We start from the raw sequence: 13,308 nt of genomic DNA on the forward strand, positions 1-13,308 counted from the left end.
CTGCTGTTGCATGTGTAGGTCAGAATTGTGCACCCTGTGATGGGCTGGCATGGACTGGCCAGCCCTCAGGAGACATGTGAGATGCATGGATAATGTTCACAGCCATTATGAAGAAGTCTGTAGATGAGAGTGGTATTGATCCCTGCACTGTAAGCGCTGCGGACACTGGCACTGTGTTGTCTGTGCTATGGGCAGGCTGCCATTACTGTCGGGTATCATTGCTTCAGTGACATCAGGCATGTGCTGTTCTTCTGTGCCTGACCCTATGCCAACAGCACCTGTGAAGGCAGAGAGAAACCATTGTGTGTATAAATGAACATATGTGCCAGTCCCACACCTGTTCAATACAACAGCAATAAATGTAAAATATTACAAAGACAAGGAAAACTTGTGTACCTTAAGGTGCTGGCATCCCTGACATACCTGCAGCAGCGATATGCCAGTGTTTTATCATCCGTATGCTCATGACAATGGTGTACCACCTTACACTGGTAGTGACAAAATGGCCGTGCCAACCTGGTGTCTCTCTCACAGACTCAAGTGATGTCACCAACAGTCCAACTCCAATATCCAGGCCTCCTCTGGGTATGAGTTTCCAATCAGTGTTTATAAGGCTTGTCTGTGATGTTGCATATCTGCTTTTGATCATTCTTTCCATAACAGGGGCATGTGCATTTCAGTAGGAATGGTGGTTCGAGTCTGTGACCCTGTGGTGGAGCGGTGTTCCTGTCCTTCTTATGTCTACCTACGGCCTGTACATCAGCCACCAGGTCCTGCTACACCTATTTCATGAAGGTCTTGTCTATGTTGATAATCTGCCTGCCATAGCGGGGCAGGTCATGTAGGATTACCTCTATCTGTGCATGAATAAACTTTCTGCCTCTGTGCAGGTGCCATCAAAATGCCTATACAAATGAACATACACGGTCAGTGCATGGGCAAAAACATGGCTCCCATTCCCTAATTACTGTCTATTGTCCATGTTGCAACTATGAATGAAACATGTTGCATGCCTGATGTGCAGTATTGGCACAAGCTACATTTAAGCTGCATGGCCACGATGCCATCATGAATACAGTTCACAATGTAACCCATGATGTACAGGCCTGTGGCGCTCAGGTAACACTGCAGTGGATCCATTTGCACATCTCTGTAGCCTGACCCCATATACCAGGTGTAACCCCCTCCCCCATTCCCAGTGGATGGCAGCCAGACCTCCACAACATTGTGTTTTCCTTCCCTTGTCCTCTCCTTGTCTGATGTTACCACCCCAACACAGCCACTCCAATGATCCCTGGCATTGTGGATTCCCACAAGTCGGCTAGGGACAGTGTGCCACAAAGGGCATTATTTATTATACTTTATTTATCCTTTGGTAACCGGGAATGTCCGGTGGAGTCAGTGGCCCATTTACAGTGGAAGCCTGGGAAGAAAAGCTCCACAACAGATTCAAATGCATGTAAACAATAGTTGATGAGTAATTATAATGCAATGAGATAAAAGTTGTGCAACAGATTAAATATTGTACAATGAGCTGGCAGAAGGGCTCCACAAAACACACACAAAACACATTTTACAGTAGCTGATAACTAAATTATATGCAAAGAGAGAAAATTTCCACAACAGATGAAACACAAACAGATTGAGATAAATGTTCAGAATGTTACTAGGATAAACTATGATCAATAATGTAATATTAAGAACTTCTAAGATGGCTGCAGACTGAGTAACAGCTTAATTGTACCTCTCCTAGTGTGAAAACAGAAACACAGAAAAGAGACAGTGAACTTGGTCTTTTTTGGGTAAAAAAAAAAATTAGAGGTTGAAATGAAAAAAAGGCTGCCTGAGTATAAGACTGTTCAAGAAAAAGAAGTTATGTTCTTACCATAACATTCCATGTGAGTTGTTCATCTCGCCTTTGTTCTTACACATGGGTTTGGAGCCGATCCGTCGGCTCCGAGTCGGCCCCTTTCCAAGCTCAAGATCTTTGAGTAGCTCGAGGCACAGTCCCTATCCCATGATGCTCTCTGACTAACCTCAGATCTAGTTTGCTGAACCCAGCAAGAAAGAATACAACTAAACATACCAATATGCAAAATATATACATATGTATACACATATTTACAATTAGCTAAGAGATACTCTGGCTGGAGTGAAGGACACTAGTCAGACCAGCCAGACCACCAGTCATACCCGTTCTTCAAGAACACGGAGGGCGAAGGTGGGAGGGAGTGTAAGAACAAAGGCGAGATGAACAACTCACATGGAACGTTGTGGTAAGAACATAACTTCTTTATGTGAAATTGTTCATTCTCGCCACTTGTTCTTACACATGGGTAGTGTCCCAAGCACCCTAATTAACGGGAGTACATTCCTGAGAACAGTGGAACCAAAGGAAGCCCTGTCCCTGGAGGCTATGTCCACTTTGTAGTGAGTGATAAACGTATGAGGTTTGGACTAAGTAGCAGCTGCACAAATGGTGTCCAAAGGCAAACCGGCTGCATGAGCCAGAGATGTGGAGACAGCCCTGGTAGAATGAGCTTTCACGTCACGTTCTAAGGGTTGGTTGGATGAGGAATATATACATTTTATACAATCAGATAACCATTTAGACAATGTAGCTTTAGATACAGGAAACCCCTTCTTATTGTCCGCATAGGAAACAAAGACCTGATCCGATTTCCTAAATTCCTTTGTTCTGTCCAAATAAAACTCCAATTGGCTGTGAACATCAAGCTTATGTAACACGTATTCCAATTTATTAGACTGGTGTCTGAAAAAAGTGGGAAGCTCAATAGATTGGTTCAAATTAGCCTTGGAGCAGACCTTAGGAAGAAAGATAGGATTTGTCTTGAGAGACACTCTGTCGGGGTGAAAGACCAGATACGGAGGTCTGATAGAAAGGGCTTGTAGTTCAGAAACTCTACATGCCAAGGTAATAGCCACCAAGAAAATTGTCTTCCAAGAAAGAAACTTCAGAAGACAAGATGATGCAAGCTCAAAAGGGGGGAGCATACGTTGAGATAGTACTAAATTTAGTTTCCAGGGAGTAACTGGATGTCTGATAGGTGGCTTAAGTTGATGAATCGCTTTCAGAAAGGCTTTACATAATCTGTGAGACATAATATTAGAGCCTTCGCATCCTAAATGAAAGTTGGATATTGCAGCCAATTGAACCCTTATAGTGGCAGCTACCGCACCTTCGAGAAAAAGCATAGTCAAGAACTCCAGAATACTATGAATAGGAGTGACATAGGGATCAATATCATGATGAGAAGCCATACAAACAAACTGCTTTCATTTACTATTGTAGTTTTCCTGGTGGAGACTTTATGAGAAGAAACTAGAATATGTTGCACCATGGAAGACAAATTATATGACCTGGCTAGGTTGGGAAGTGGAGCAGTCAAGCTGTCAGTTTGAGGGACTGAAGAGAGGGGTGAAGAACTCCCGATGAGTGAGTCAGAAGGTCTGGCACTGGGTCCAGAACCCAAGGTTCTTCCACTTGATATTGCTGAAGGAAGGGGAACCATATCTGTCGAGGCCAAAACGGGGCTATCAGTATAACAGTTCTTCCCAAGCTTTTGGCTTTCTGTAAAAATCTGGGGATCAGAGGCGTTGGTGGAAAGGCATAAAGGAGACCTGAGGGCCAGTCATATATGAGCGAATCCCTTGGGCTGTCCCCTGGTGGAGGATACAGGGCAAAGTAGCTTCTGCATTTGGCATTCATCGGGGATGCAAAAAGGTCGCAGCAAGGCTGGCCCCATCTGCGGAATATAATTTCCGTCACTTGTTCTTTGAGGGACCACTCGTGGGGCAACAGAATGGCTCTGCTCAGTATGTCCACTATTACGTTGGATGTCCCCGGGATGTGCATTGCTGTCAGAAAGCGCCCGGTAGATACAGCCCACTGCCAAATTCTCAGGGCCTCTCGGCATAAGGGGTAAGACTTGGTTCCCCCCTGTTTGTTGATATACCAGACCACTGACATGTTGTCCGTCTGGATTGCAATCGTCTCCCGAGGTAGAGAGTCGTGAAAGTGCTGCAATGCTAGAAACACCACTCTCAACTCTAGGACATTGATGTGTAAATGGGATTCCATCTCTGACCAAGTACCTTGGACAGTTCTTCCCTGAAACAGCCCCCCCCCACACACACACCCTATCAGGGAAGCATCTGTGGTCACCGTGGCTGAGGGAGGGGGAAGTACAAATGGATGACCTACAGTTACCTGGTGGCTGTTCAGCCACCAAAGAAGATCCTTTTGCAAGCATTTGTCAGTAGAATCTTGAATGACATTGGAAGCTGTAGATAAGACCACTGGGTGAAAAGTAACCATTGGAGTATTCTCATATGCATCCATCCCAGAGGAACTGCTATGAGCATAGCTGCCCTGGTACCCAATAGCTTCAGAACTTGGGAGGCCGATACTCTTTTTTCCATTAGCAAATGGGACACCTGACTTTGTAGAGAGAATACTCTTGCTTGAGGCAAGTTGACCAAGGTGGTGGTGGTGTCTAGATCTGCTCCTATAAAGGAAATATGCTGCGATGGTAATAAAGCAGATTTTTCAAAATTTATGGTTATGCCTAACTGAGAGCACAGATTGATTGTGTAATCTCTGGAGAGAATCGGTTGATTCCTGGTGGTGGAGGTTAGGAGCCAGTCATCCAGATACAGAAACACCCGGAATCCTTGACGCCTCAGGTGAGCCGTAACCACTGCCATGCATTTGTTGAACACTCTGGGGGCTGTGGTGAGACCAAAGGGCAGTGCTCGGAATTGGTAGTGACTGGCCACCAGCCGGAAACGCAAATGATCTCTGGATGGTCTGGCCATTTTGATGTGGTAGTACGCATCTTTGAGATCTATAGAGCACATCCAATCGCCCGTTCCTAGAAGTGGTAGTATCAATTGAAGCATTACAGTCCTGAACTTTTCCTTCTTGACAAAGGTGTTGAGTCTGCTGAGGTCTAAAATGGGCCTCCAGTCCCCCATTTTCTTTGGAACTAAAAAGAACCTAGAGTAAGTTCTGGATCCTGTCTGGTCCGCCGGGACTGGCTGGATGACTCTTGTTTTCTAGCAGTATGTGGATTTCTATGGCTGCTTGATGCCGCAGACTGGATGGAACATCTGGGATTCTTGTTTGAATAGGAGGGGATTCTGAAAATGGAATGATGTAACCTCTGGTAACTATGCTTTGTACCCAAGAATCTGTTGTAATTCCTAGCCAGGCATCTGGGTACAAAGCCAAGCAAACCCTGACTGCCTCCAGAGCCAGAGAGTGAAGCCTCCTTTCAGGAGTGCTGATAGGGCTTGCTAAGGAACTGCTCCCTGTCACCCTGGTTCTGCGGACCCCCACTGCCGCTCGGGCGACGTCTTCCATTATTATCCCCTCCTCTGCCCCTGGAGGGGGATTCTCTATGTGTATTTTGAAAAGCTCTTTGGGATTTCCGGAACCACATTTTTCCAGCTCTCTGCTCTTTGGGGTGTGGTCTAGTAGGGGTGGAAAAATGGACTCCTACAGCAGATAGTCTTTTCCTCTTGCTCACACCTAGTGAGAGTCTCCTTGACTTTGGGCCCAAACAAGGAGGAGCCATCAAATGGGGTGTTGACAAAGGAAGACTTGAAGGCTTCCGCAAAGGAGCATAAGCACATCCAGGATTGTCTCCGCAGAGCTATCGCTGAACCTGCTGCTCGGCTCAACCCATCGGCTGCATAAGAAATGAGCCGCATGAACGAGTTCACAATAGAATTAAGGGTGTTAAGCTGTGCCATCACCTTCTCAGAGACAGCATCACTTGTGTTGCCCTTTAGAGTATCTCCAAGCTCTATGAGGAGATCTCGTTGAAGACGGGTGAAATGGGTTAAATAGTTAAAGGATCTCATGGCAAATGACGCAGAACTAAAGATGCTTTTCCCGTATCTGTCCATCGTCCTAGAGTCTCTGTTAGGAGGATGGACAGAAGAAGGGGTTTCTGACATCTCTTTCTTGGTGGCCGCCGCCACCACCACCATGGCATCAACTGGAACTCCCTTCGTGAAAAAAGTCCTGTCTAGGGGGAGGTGATGAATTTGTTAGGCCTCCGAGGGACCGGCTTCATGGAATCAGGAGACTCCCACATCCTTCGAGCGACCAAATCCATTAGTTCGTCAAAGGGCGGACTAACCCAGGACTTGGAAGGTTGAGACCCAAAGGCCTTCAGGATCACTGACTCATCCTCAGTAGGTGTAAAGGGCTGCCAATCACCCTTCTGCCTTAGTATTTCCAGGATGTTTGCAAAGGAGGCATCCTCCGAGGGGGCCCGTGGGGACCCTTCTGATTCCTCTAAGTCTGTGCCTGATGTCAAGGATTCCTGAGGGGAATCCAAATGCCTTCTCTTGCACAATCTCTTTCTAGGGACCTCATCAGTGGGGGCGTCTGGGGAAGTCTCAGTAGAGCAGGGGTCACCCGATGGGGTTACCTGAGGCTCTGGGTCTTGACGCTTGGTAGGAACCTGCGATGTAGAGGGAGGACGCGGCCCTTTAGGGGAGGAAGAGGAACGATCCGAGGATGTGAGGGTCTTAGCAGACATAACCCTCCTCATGGCATCAAAGGCCTCGGTGTCTCGACCCAAGGAATCCGCCGGTTCCAAGGAAGATGGCAACCTCCTCGTTGCCGAGACCACGGGCTCCGAACCAGAGGACTGAGCTAAGCTCATCTGCGCCGAAGCCCCGAGAGGAAGAGTCAGAACCAATGCATCGGTTCGACTTTCCCCCCAGAACCAACGAGGGAGTGTCTGCTCTGAGATTCTTCAAACGGAACCAAAGAAAACAAGGTCAATGGGGCCGAAGGCACTGAGACAGGCCTCAGTTCCGAGGGTTCCACAACCATCAGATCTTCTCCTTCCGGCTCCGAAGGCTCGGCTAGCCTCAAAGGAGGAGTAGTAACAGCCAATGGAACGGTCGCAGGCTTCGAAGTCAGTTGGGACGAAGCCAAGAGTAATTTGGCCAAAGCCAGGTTCTCTAAGAGCCTCTGCATCACATGGTCCACATCAATGACTGAAAGGTTCCCCGAAGAATGGGTCAAAGGAGCTGAAGAGGCCACCGACCTAAGGATCGGAAACTTTAAAACCTCTGACACCGGCTCCAGCACTGGGGTTTGACTCCGAGATATCAACTTGGTGCACGGCTCCAAAAACTGAGAGCCGGTGACTGCGCCTTCACAGAGGTGCTTGGAACTGTGGACCTGGGTTCCAAGGACACCTTTGAAGACTTTGACCCCTTCGTAGACTTGGAGGTCTGGTCAGCCTTGTCCAATGCTTCCTGAAAGTCTGGCTTCAACAGCCCTCTGTCAACCAACTTCCTTTGCATCGCTAATAGAACCCTGCCGCTGAAGGAGTGGCAGATAGAGCAATCCTCTTGTAAATATACTGGCCCCAAGCAATGCACACAAGAAACATGTTTATCCGTAATGGACATTTTTTGCCCACAGCTACACCTCTTAAAACCTGATTTCTGCTTCTGATCAGACATAATAGCAAGACCCCTATTATCAGATCCATGATAGAGAAACACTAAAGGTACAGTAATAACAAGTATACCGTACTAAATGCAATCCACAGAACAACAATATCTATCTATCTATAGGTCTAAATATCTATATCAAAAAACACACACTAAGAGTAAGGGATAGGAAACACAAGTTGACAGAGCGTTGCCAACTAAAACGCAAAGGTAACACACAATATTAAACTAAAGAAATGGCCAAAGGCCCAAGAGCAACCACTCCAAGTTCTAAGAAATATAAATATATAAACACGCGATAGGCTATATACCCCAAAAAACACGTAATATCTATATATATATATATATATATATATATATATATATATATATATATATATATATATATATACAGCAAAAATTTTGAAATGTTTGTCCAAAGACAAGAAAAAAAGGTTTACTGGACCAAGCTTTTCTGAAGATCGTGTGATCCGTTGCAGCGGCAAACTAGATCTGAGGTTAGTCAGAGAGCATCATGGGATGAGGGACTGTGCCTCCAGCTACTCAAAGATCTTGAACTTGGAAAGCGGCCAACTCCGAGCCGATGGATCAGCTCCGAACTCAAGTGTAAGAACAAATGGCGAGACTGAACAATTTCACATCATATGTTTCAAAAAAATTACAGAATTAGAGGACAGAGTACATAGGGAAAACGTGAGAGTTTTGGTGTACCCGAGAAGCTGGATGGAACATACTGTAATAATTTTATGAAAGTACAAATAAGCAAATGGACTGGTATTCCACAGCAGGTGTTGTTAATTGAAAGGGCACATCATGTGTATGTTCTAAACATGACTATGAAAAAACAACCTAGACCTTCAATAGTAAAGATGCAGCCATACCAACAGAAAGAGTTGATTCTGGCAAAACTGTGGCAGAAGGACAAAGTACTAAAAGTGGGAGACAGTAGAGTGTTTGTGGAAAATAATTACTCACTGTACACCAGGCAGAAGAGAAGTAAATTTATTCCACTTGTGATGACCCACCACTGGACCAGTAATCAAGGAAAAGTGGGGGACATACACTGGGAAGTTAACAAGTACACAATAGTTCCAGATAGCTCTCTGCATCAAGTGCAGTTTCCCTTAAGAGCACACAGAGATCACAGTCAGTATGGGGCTGGATTCTCCTTCTTTCTCCAGATCCCCAGTAAGACTCCCAACTGGCACAGCTATAGAGTTGAGATCTCAGCTGAGTGACCAAGCCAAGACCTGCCCTCTCTGTCCAACCATTGCATTGTGTCCCTGCCAAAGTAGCTGACACACACACTATTTGAGGTTTGATTTACACACAAACACATGGGGAGAGGCTGGAACAGGTTTACTAGCTATGCCCCTTTCTGCCCAGTCTAAAGGTAGTTACCACTGCCACCAGTTTTATCAGCTACTTTAAGGCCCTTAACAAAGGGTGTCCAATCTTACTGTGTAATATTAATATTAATACAAATGGTAGTTTGACCAAGAGCAAGACTATTATGCTTGGCCCGCACAGTGTCACCAAGTAAATATGCAAGTGCTCTCATAACTTAAATATCTCTAGACAGATCAGCCACAATGAAAGATTTAAATATATTTAATAATAAATAATGAAAGAACAAGATTATACTAAATATATATTCAAAGTGACATCAAAGTTCAAAACCACAGGAAATATTTAAAACAGCATTGCAGGATAGTCTGAAATAAATAAAGGAAAATATCTAAACTAAGCTAAGGTTCACTCTGTTCCTGACTGTATCTGAGAGAGTTACTATACCCTAGAAACTTACTTCTAGAACAAGGCAGATATGTGGTGAATTAATCTTGTTTTCAGGTCCAAGACATAATGCAGAATGCACTGTCTCACTAAGAGACTTCTCAAATTAAAATCAAATATTACTGCTGCGATAGCTTGCAGAATGACATAATTTCTTGTCTTCTGACTCTACCCCAGGTGAGCCCCCACTGCTGGAAGCTGGCAGTATTTAGCATCTACCTGAGAAAATACATAGACCTCAGATCTTTGGCAGATGCTGGAAGTCATAACACAATTGTATTCCTCCACATTTCAAAGCTAGTAATTATTTCACCCTAAAGACAATACCAATACAGAAAGCTCCCTAGTACAAACATTGCAACAACTGCCTTGAAATTGAAAGATACCATATTTTATTGTGTAGCCATAAAGTAATTTAATTTCAGCTATTTTTCTGAAGTTAACCTCCTGTATTCCAGTTTCCACTATTAAAATATATACAGTTAAACAGTTACAATAGTGTATGTACATTTCTATTCTATTCTAGTAGGGCACACTGTGTTTATATTTTAAACAGCACTTTGCAAATACCTTTTCGACACACACTTCTGTACCAGCAGTTTGATATACACATGACATGCAGTTCAAATACATTTGAAATACAAACATGTTATATAAATTATGTTGATATTCACAAATGACATATAATTATTTACAAAATTCCAGATAGCTGTGCTGGCAGCATCTCCCTTTGTCACACTTGTCCCCCCCCTTGAAGATTCAAGCTTGTTTTCCAAGTGATCCTTGGGAAACGTTTGAGAGGGATGAGCCTATCTGGGAATACATTACCCCCTACCCTGTCTTGAGATCCCATATGCCTTTGCATTGCTAACCCCATTACAGTGTTGCACTGTCATATCATATGCCTGCAACCCTAGGCTTTACCATAGTAACTTGGGATTTTGCTGGCTGGCTCCCTGTAGCCATAGATCCCCCTCTGACTCCCCCTGCCTTCTACTGCAAATACACAAGGACCTCCCTGTTTGGTAAGGTTTCATGGTGTTGACATGGTGCAGTTTGTGCCCCTGCCTCCTGCCTAACAATTCTACCATGTAGTTAACACCACTGACCTTCCTTACCACTTTGAAGGGTCCCTCCCAAGCTGTCTGCAGCTTGTTGTCTCTGACAGGAATGAGAACCATAACCTGCTGCCCCACAGCATACTCTCTAGCTTCAGCAGTCCTGCCATACCAGACCTTTTTCTGCTGCCAAGCCCATGAGTTCTAAGCCTTTTTCTGAGGAGTAAGACATGCCACAGCAGACTCCTTGTGGGATTCACACTCACCTCCCACACATCGCAAATCAAATCTAGAGGTCCCCTCTCTGTGAATCTGATGAAGCCATTTGTAATGGTGAAAGCGCTTAGCAAGTAAATTTGTATGTACTTTGGATTAAACTACTGCCTAGTGCTTTGGACGTGGTTCTTTGTTGTTTGTTTCTTATCAGTTTTGTACCCTGTGGGTATACACTTTTGTGATTTGTGATATGAAATTCTGAATGTCTACTGTGTGGCTCTTTGAGAGTACAAACACCTTTAGTGACCATTCTTTACAGGCTGCAGGAGTTCAATATCCACACCACTGAATCCCAGTATGTGGATATCCCATCACTGCCACCAATAATGTGACAACCCACCACTGGACCAGTAGTCAAGGAGCCTCAATCCTCACCACTGGCAACAGCGGGGGATGTACATTGGAAGGATAACAAGTACATACATACTAATGTTAAGTTGTCAATCTCGCCTTCATTCTTGCTGGATGGGTTCGGAGCCGATCCTCGGCTCCGACTCGGCACTTGCTAAGCTTGAGAACTCCTTTTACCAGCTCGAGGCAACCCTATATCCCATGATGCAAGGCGAGACTACCTCAGATCTCGTTTGCCGCTTCGCTAGAGAGGTCTCTTTTTTTTGCCAGCTCAGGTGAGTTTGTCAAATCTTCAGTATTCAGGGGTAATTTTCCCTTTTTCTCATATTCTGTAGTTTAGGCTAGTGTGTTAACTATTTTTTAGTTCCCACCCTATATTCCAGTCCTTTGGGTAAAAAGTTTATTTTTTCTCTAGTAGGCCTAAGCCTCCCAGTTATTAATCCCTGTCAGTTTGTGTGTGTTTTGGGGTTAATTGTGTGATTTTTGTGTGTGTGTGTGTGTGTGTGTGTGTGTGTATTGTCTTTAGACTATGTCTAAGGAAGGAAAGGTCTCAGGCTTCAAGAAGTGTGACTCGTGCTGTCAGATGATGTCTCTGACAGACGGTCACACTTCTTGTGTTTACTGCCTGGGGCCTTTACACCTGCAGGACTCTTGTGCTTTATGCCACTCCTTTAGCCACAGAGTCCTGCAGGAGAGGAGGAACAAGTTGATCCTCCGTGGCTTATTAAAGCCAGAAGGTTCACCTACCAAGACTGGGTCGGGTAAACCTTCCAAGCCACCTAAGGTTCAGGCTCCAGTTGTTAAGCCTTCCTCGGTGGCTCCGACTGGAGCCGATCTTTCTACTGATATTGTAGTGTCGGTTCCTACCGGCTCCAACACACAATCTCCAAGTTCCTTGTCGGCACCGGCTGGTGCCGAGGTTTTATCCAGCATCGGAGCCGATAAGTCTTCGGCTCCATCTGGACCCGAGAGGTCGTCTGCTCCGATGGCTCCGTCCAGAAAGAGATCTCGGTCCCCTTCTCTGGAGTCAATTCACTCAGCTCCGAGGTCTCCTCTTTTATCGGAACAGAGTCATCGGAGCCGATCTTCGAGATCTTCCAGGCTGTCTGACCACGATTTAGAGAGGGTGGTGGTAAGCAGGCTATTGAAGTCACAGGCACTAGCCCAAATGCTCCATAGCCCGTCTCAACAGACTTCAGCTACTGCTCTTCCCCTTGAACTTCCTCCTCCGACTCTCCTCCAGAGTTCGGAGCCGGAGCTTTTCGGAACAGTGACTGTGTCAGCGCCGGGGCCGATACATCTCCTTTCGGCTCCGTCGTCTTCGGCTCCGATCTCCTCCATGAGACCGTCCTTGGAGGGATCCGGTCGTCGAGTTTCCCTAGTCGGCTCCGAAGGGGCTAGTGGCATCGGACCCTTGTCCGACCCCGCTCTCCCTCTCGGGGCTTAGGCTTTGGTGAGCTCGGCACCGACATTGGCCTCGGAGCCTTCTCTTTCAGTGGAGCCGAGAATTCCTGTCTCTTCGGAGCGGGAGTCTTCTGGTCTCCCTGGGAGAGGAGCCTTTGAGGTGGTGAGGAGTGTCCTGGCACCTGAGTCAGGTCTACGGTCCATTCCTTTAGCTCCTCCCTCTTCGGTGCCTGTTGATGTCTCTTGCCAGTCTCTTGCTCCCAGGCCCAGGGATCCATCGCCCCAGGTTTCTCCATTGTTTATAACTTCCTCTTCGAGGTTTCTCCTGATCCCGCAGGGGAAACCCCTCAAGAGGACGTGTAAGAGGAAACACACAGACTCCCCTGAGTCTACCACATCGGATACCGACTTAGATGAGTCAGAGGGTTCCCCCCGGTCCCCCTCTGAGGATGTCTCCTTTTCAGACATCTTGGAACTCCTCAAACAGAGAAGGAACTGGCCTTCCATTGACCCCTCCGAGGATGAGTCGGTATACCTGGAGGCGTTTGGATCCCGACCCTCCACCTCCTGGATGTCTCTGCCTTTTGACCCACTCATGCAGGTAGTGCCAGGCAGCTCCAAATTCTTTCCTCCCAGGAGGTCCAATTTTATCTGCCCTTAGCAAAGGTTTGGGGGCCCGTGGGACCCTTCTGTTCCTCTAAGTCTGTGCCTGATGTCAAGGATTCCCGAGAGGAATACAAATGCCTCCTCTTGCACAATATCTTTCTGGGGACCTCATCAGTGAGGGCATCTGGTGAAGTCTCAGTAGAGCAGGGGTCACCCGAGGCTCTGGGTCTCAATGCTTGGTAGGAACCTGTGATGTAGACGCAGAATGCGGCCCTTTAGGTGAGGAAGAGGAAAGATCCAAAGATGTGAGGGT

General features: G+C 46.1%; 1 protein-coding gene across 2 annotated transcripts in view; it reads left to right on the forward strand.

Annotated features, from left to right (window-relative positions):
* Positions 1–13,308, forward strand: part of IKBKB (inhibitor of nuclear factor kappa B kinase subunit beta) — a 1,482,168-nt gene that overhangs the window by 899,192 nt on the left and 569,668 nt on the right. The window lies entirely within an intron of this gene.

Source organism: Protopterus annectens, chromosome 9.part0, assembly GCF_019279795.1.
Source record: "Protopterus annectens isolate FY-2018-M chromosome 9.part0, PAN1.0, whole genome shotgun sequence".
Lineage (NCBI taxonomy): Eukaryota > Metazoa > Chordata > Ceratodontiformes > Protopteridae > Protopterus > Protopterus annectens.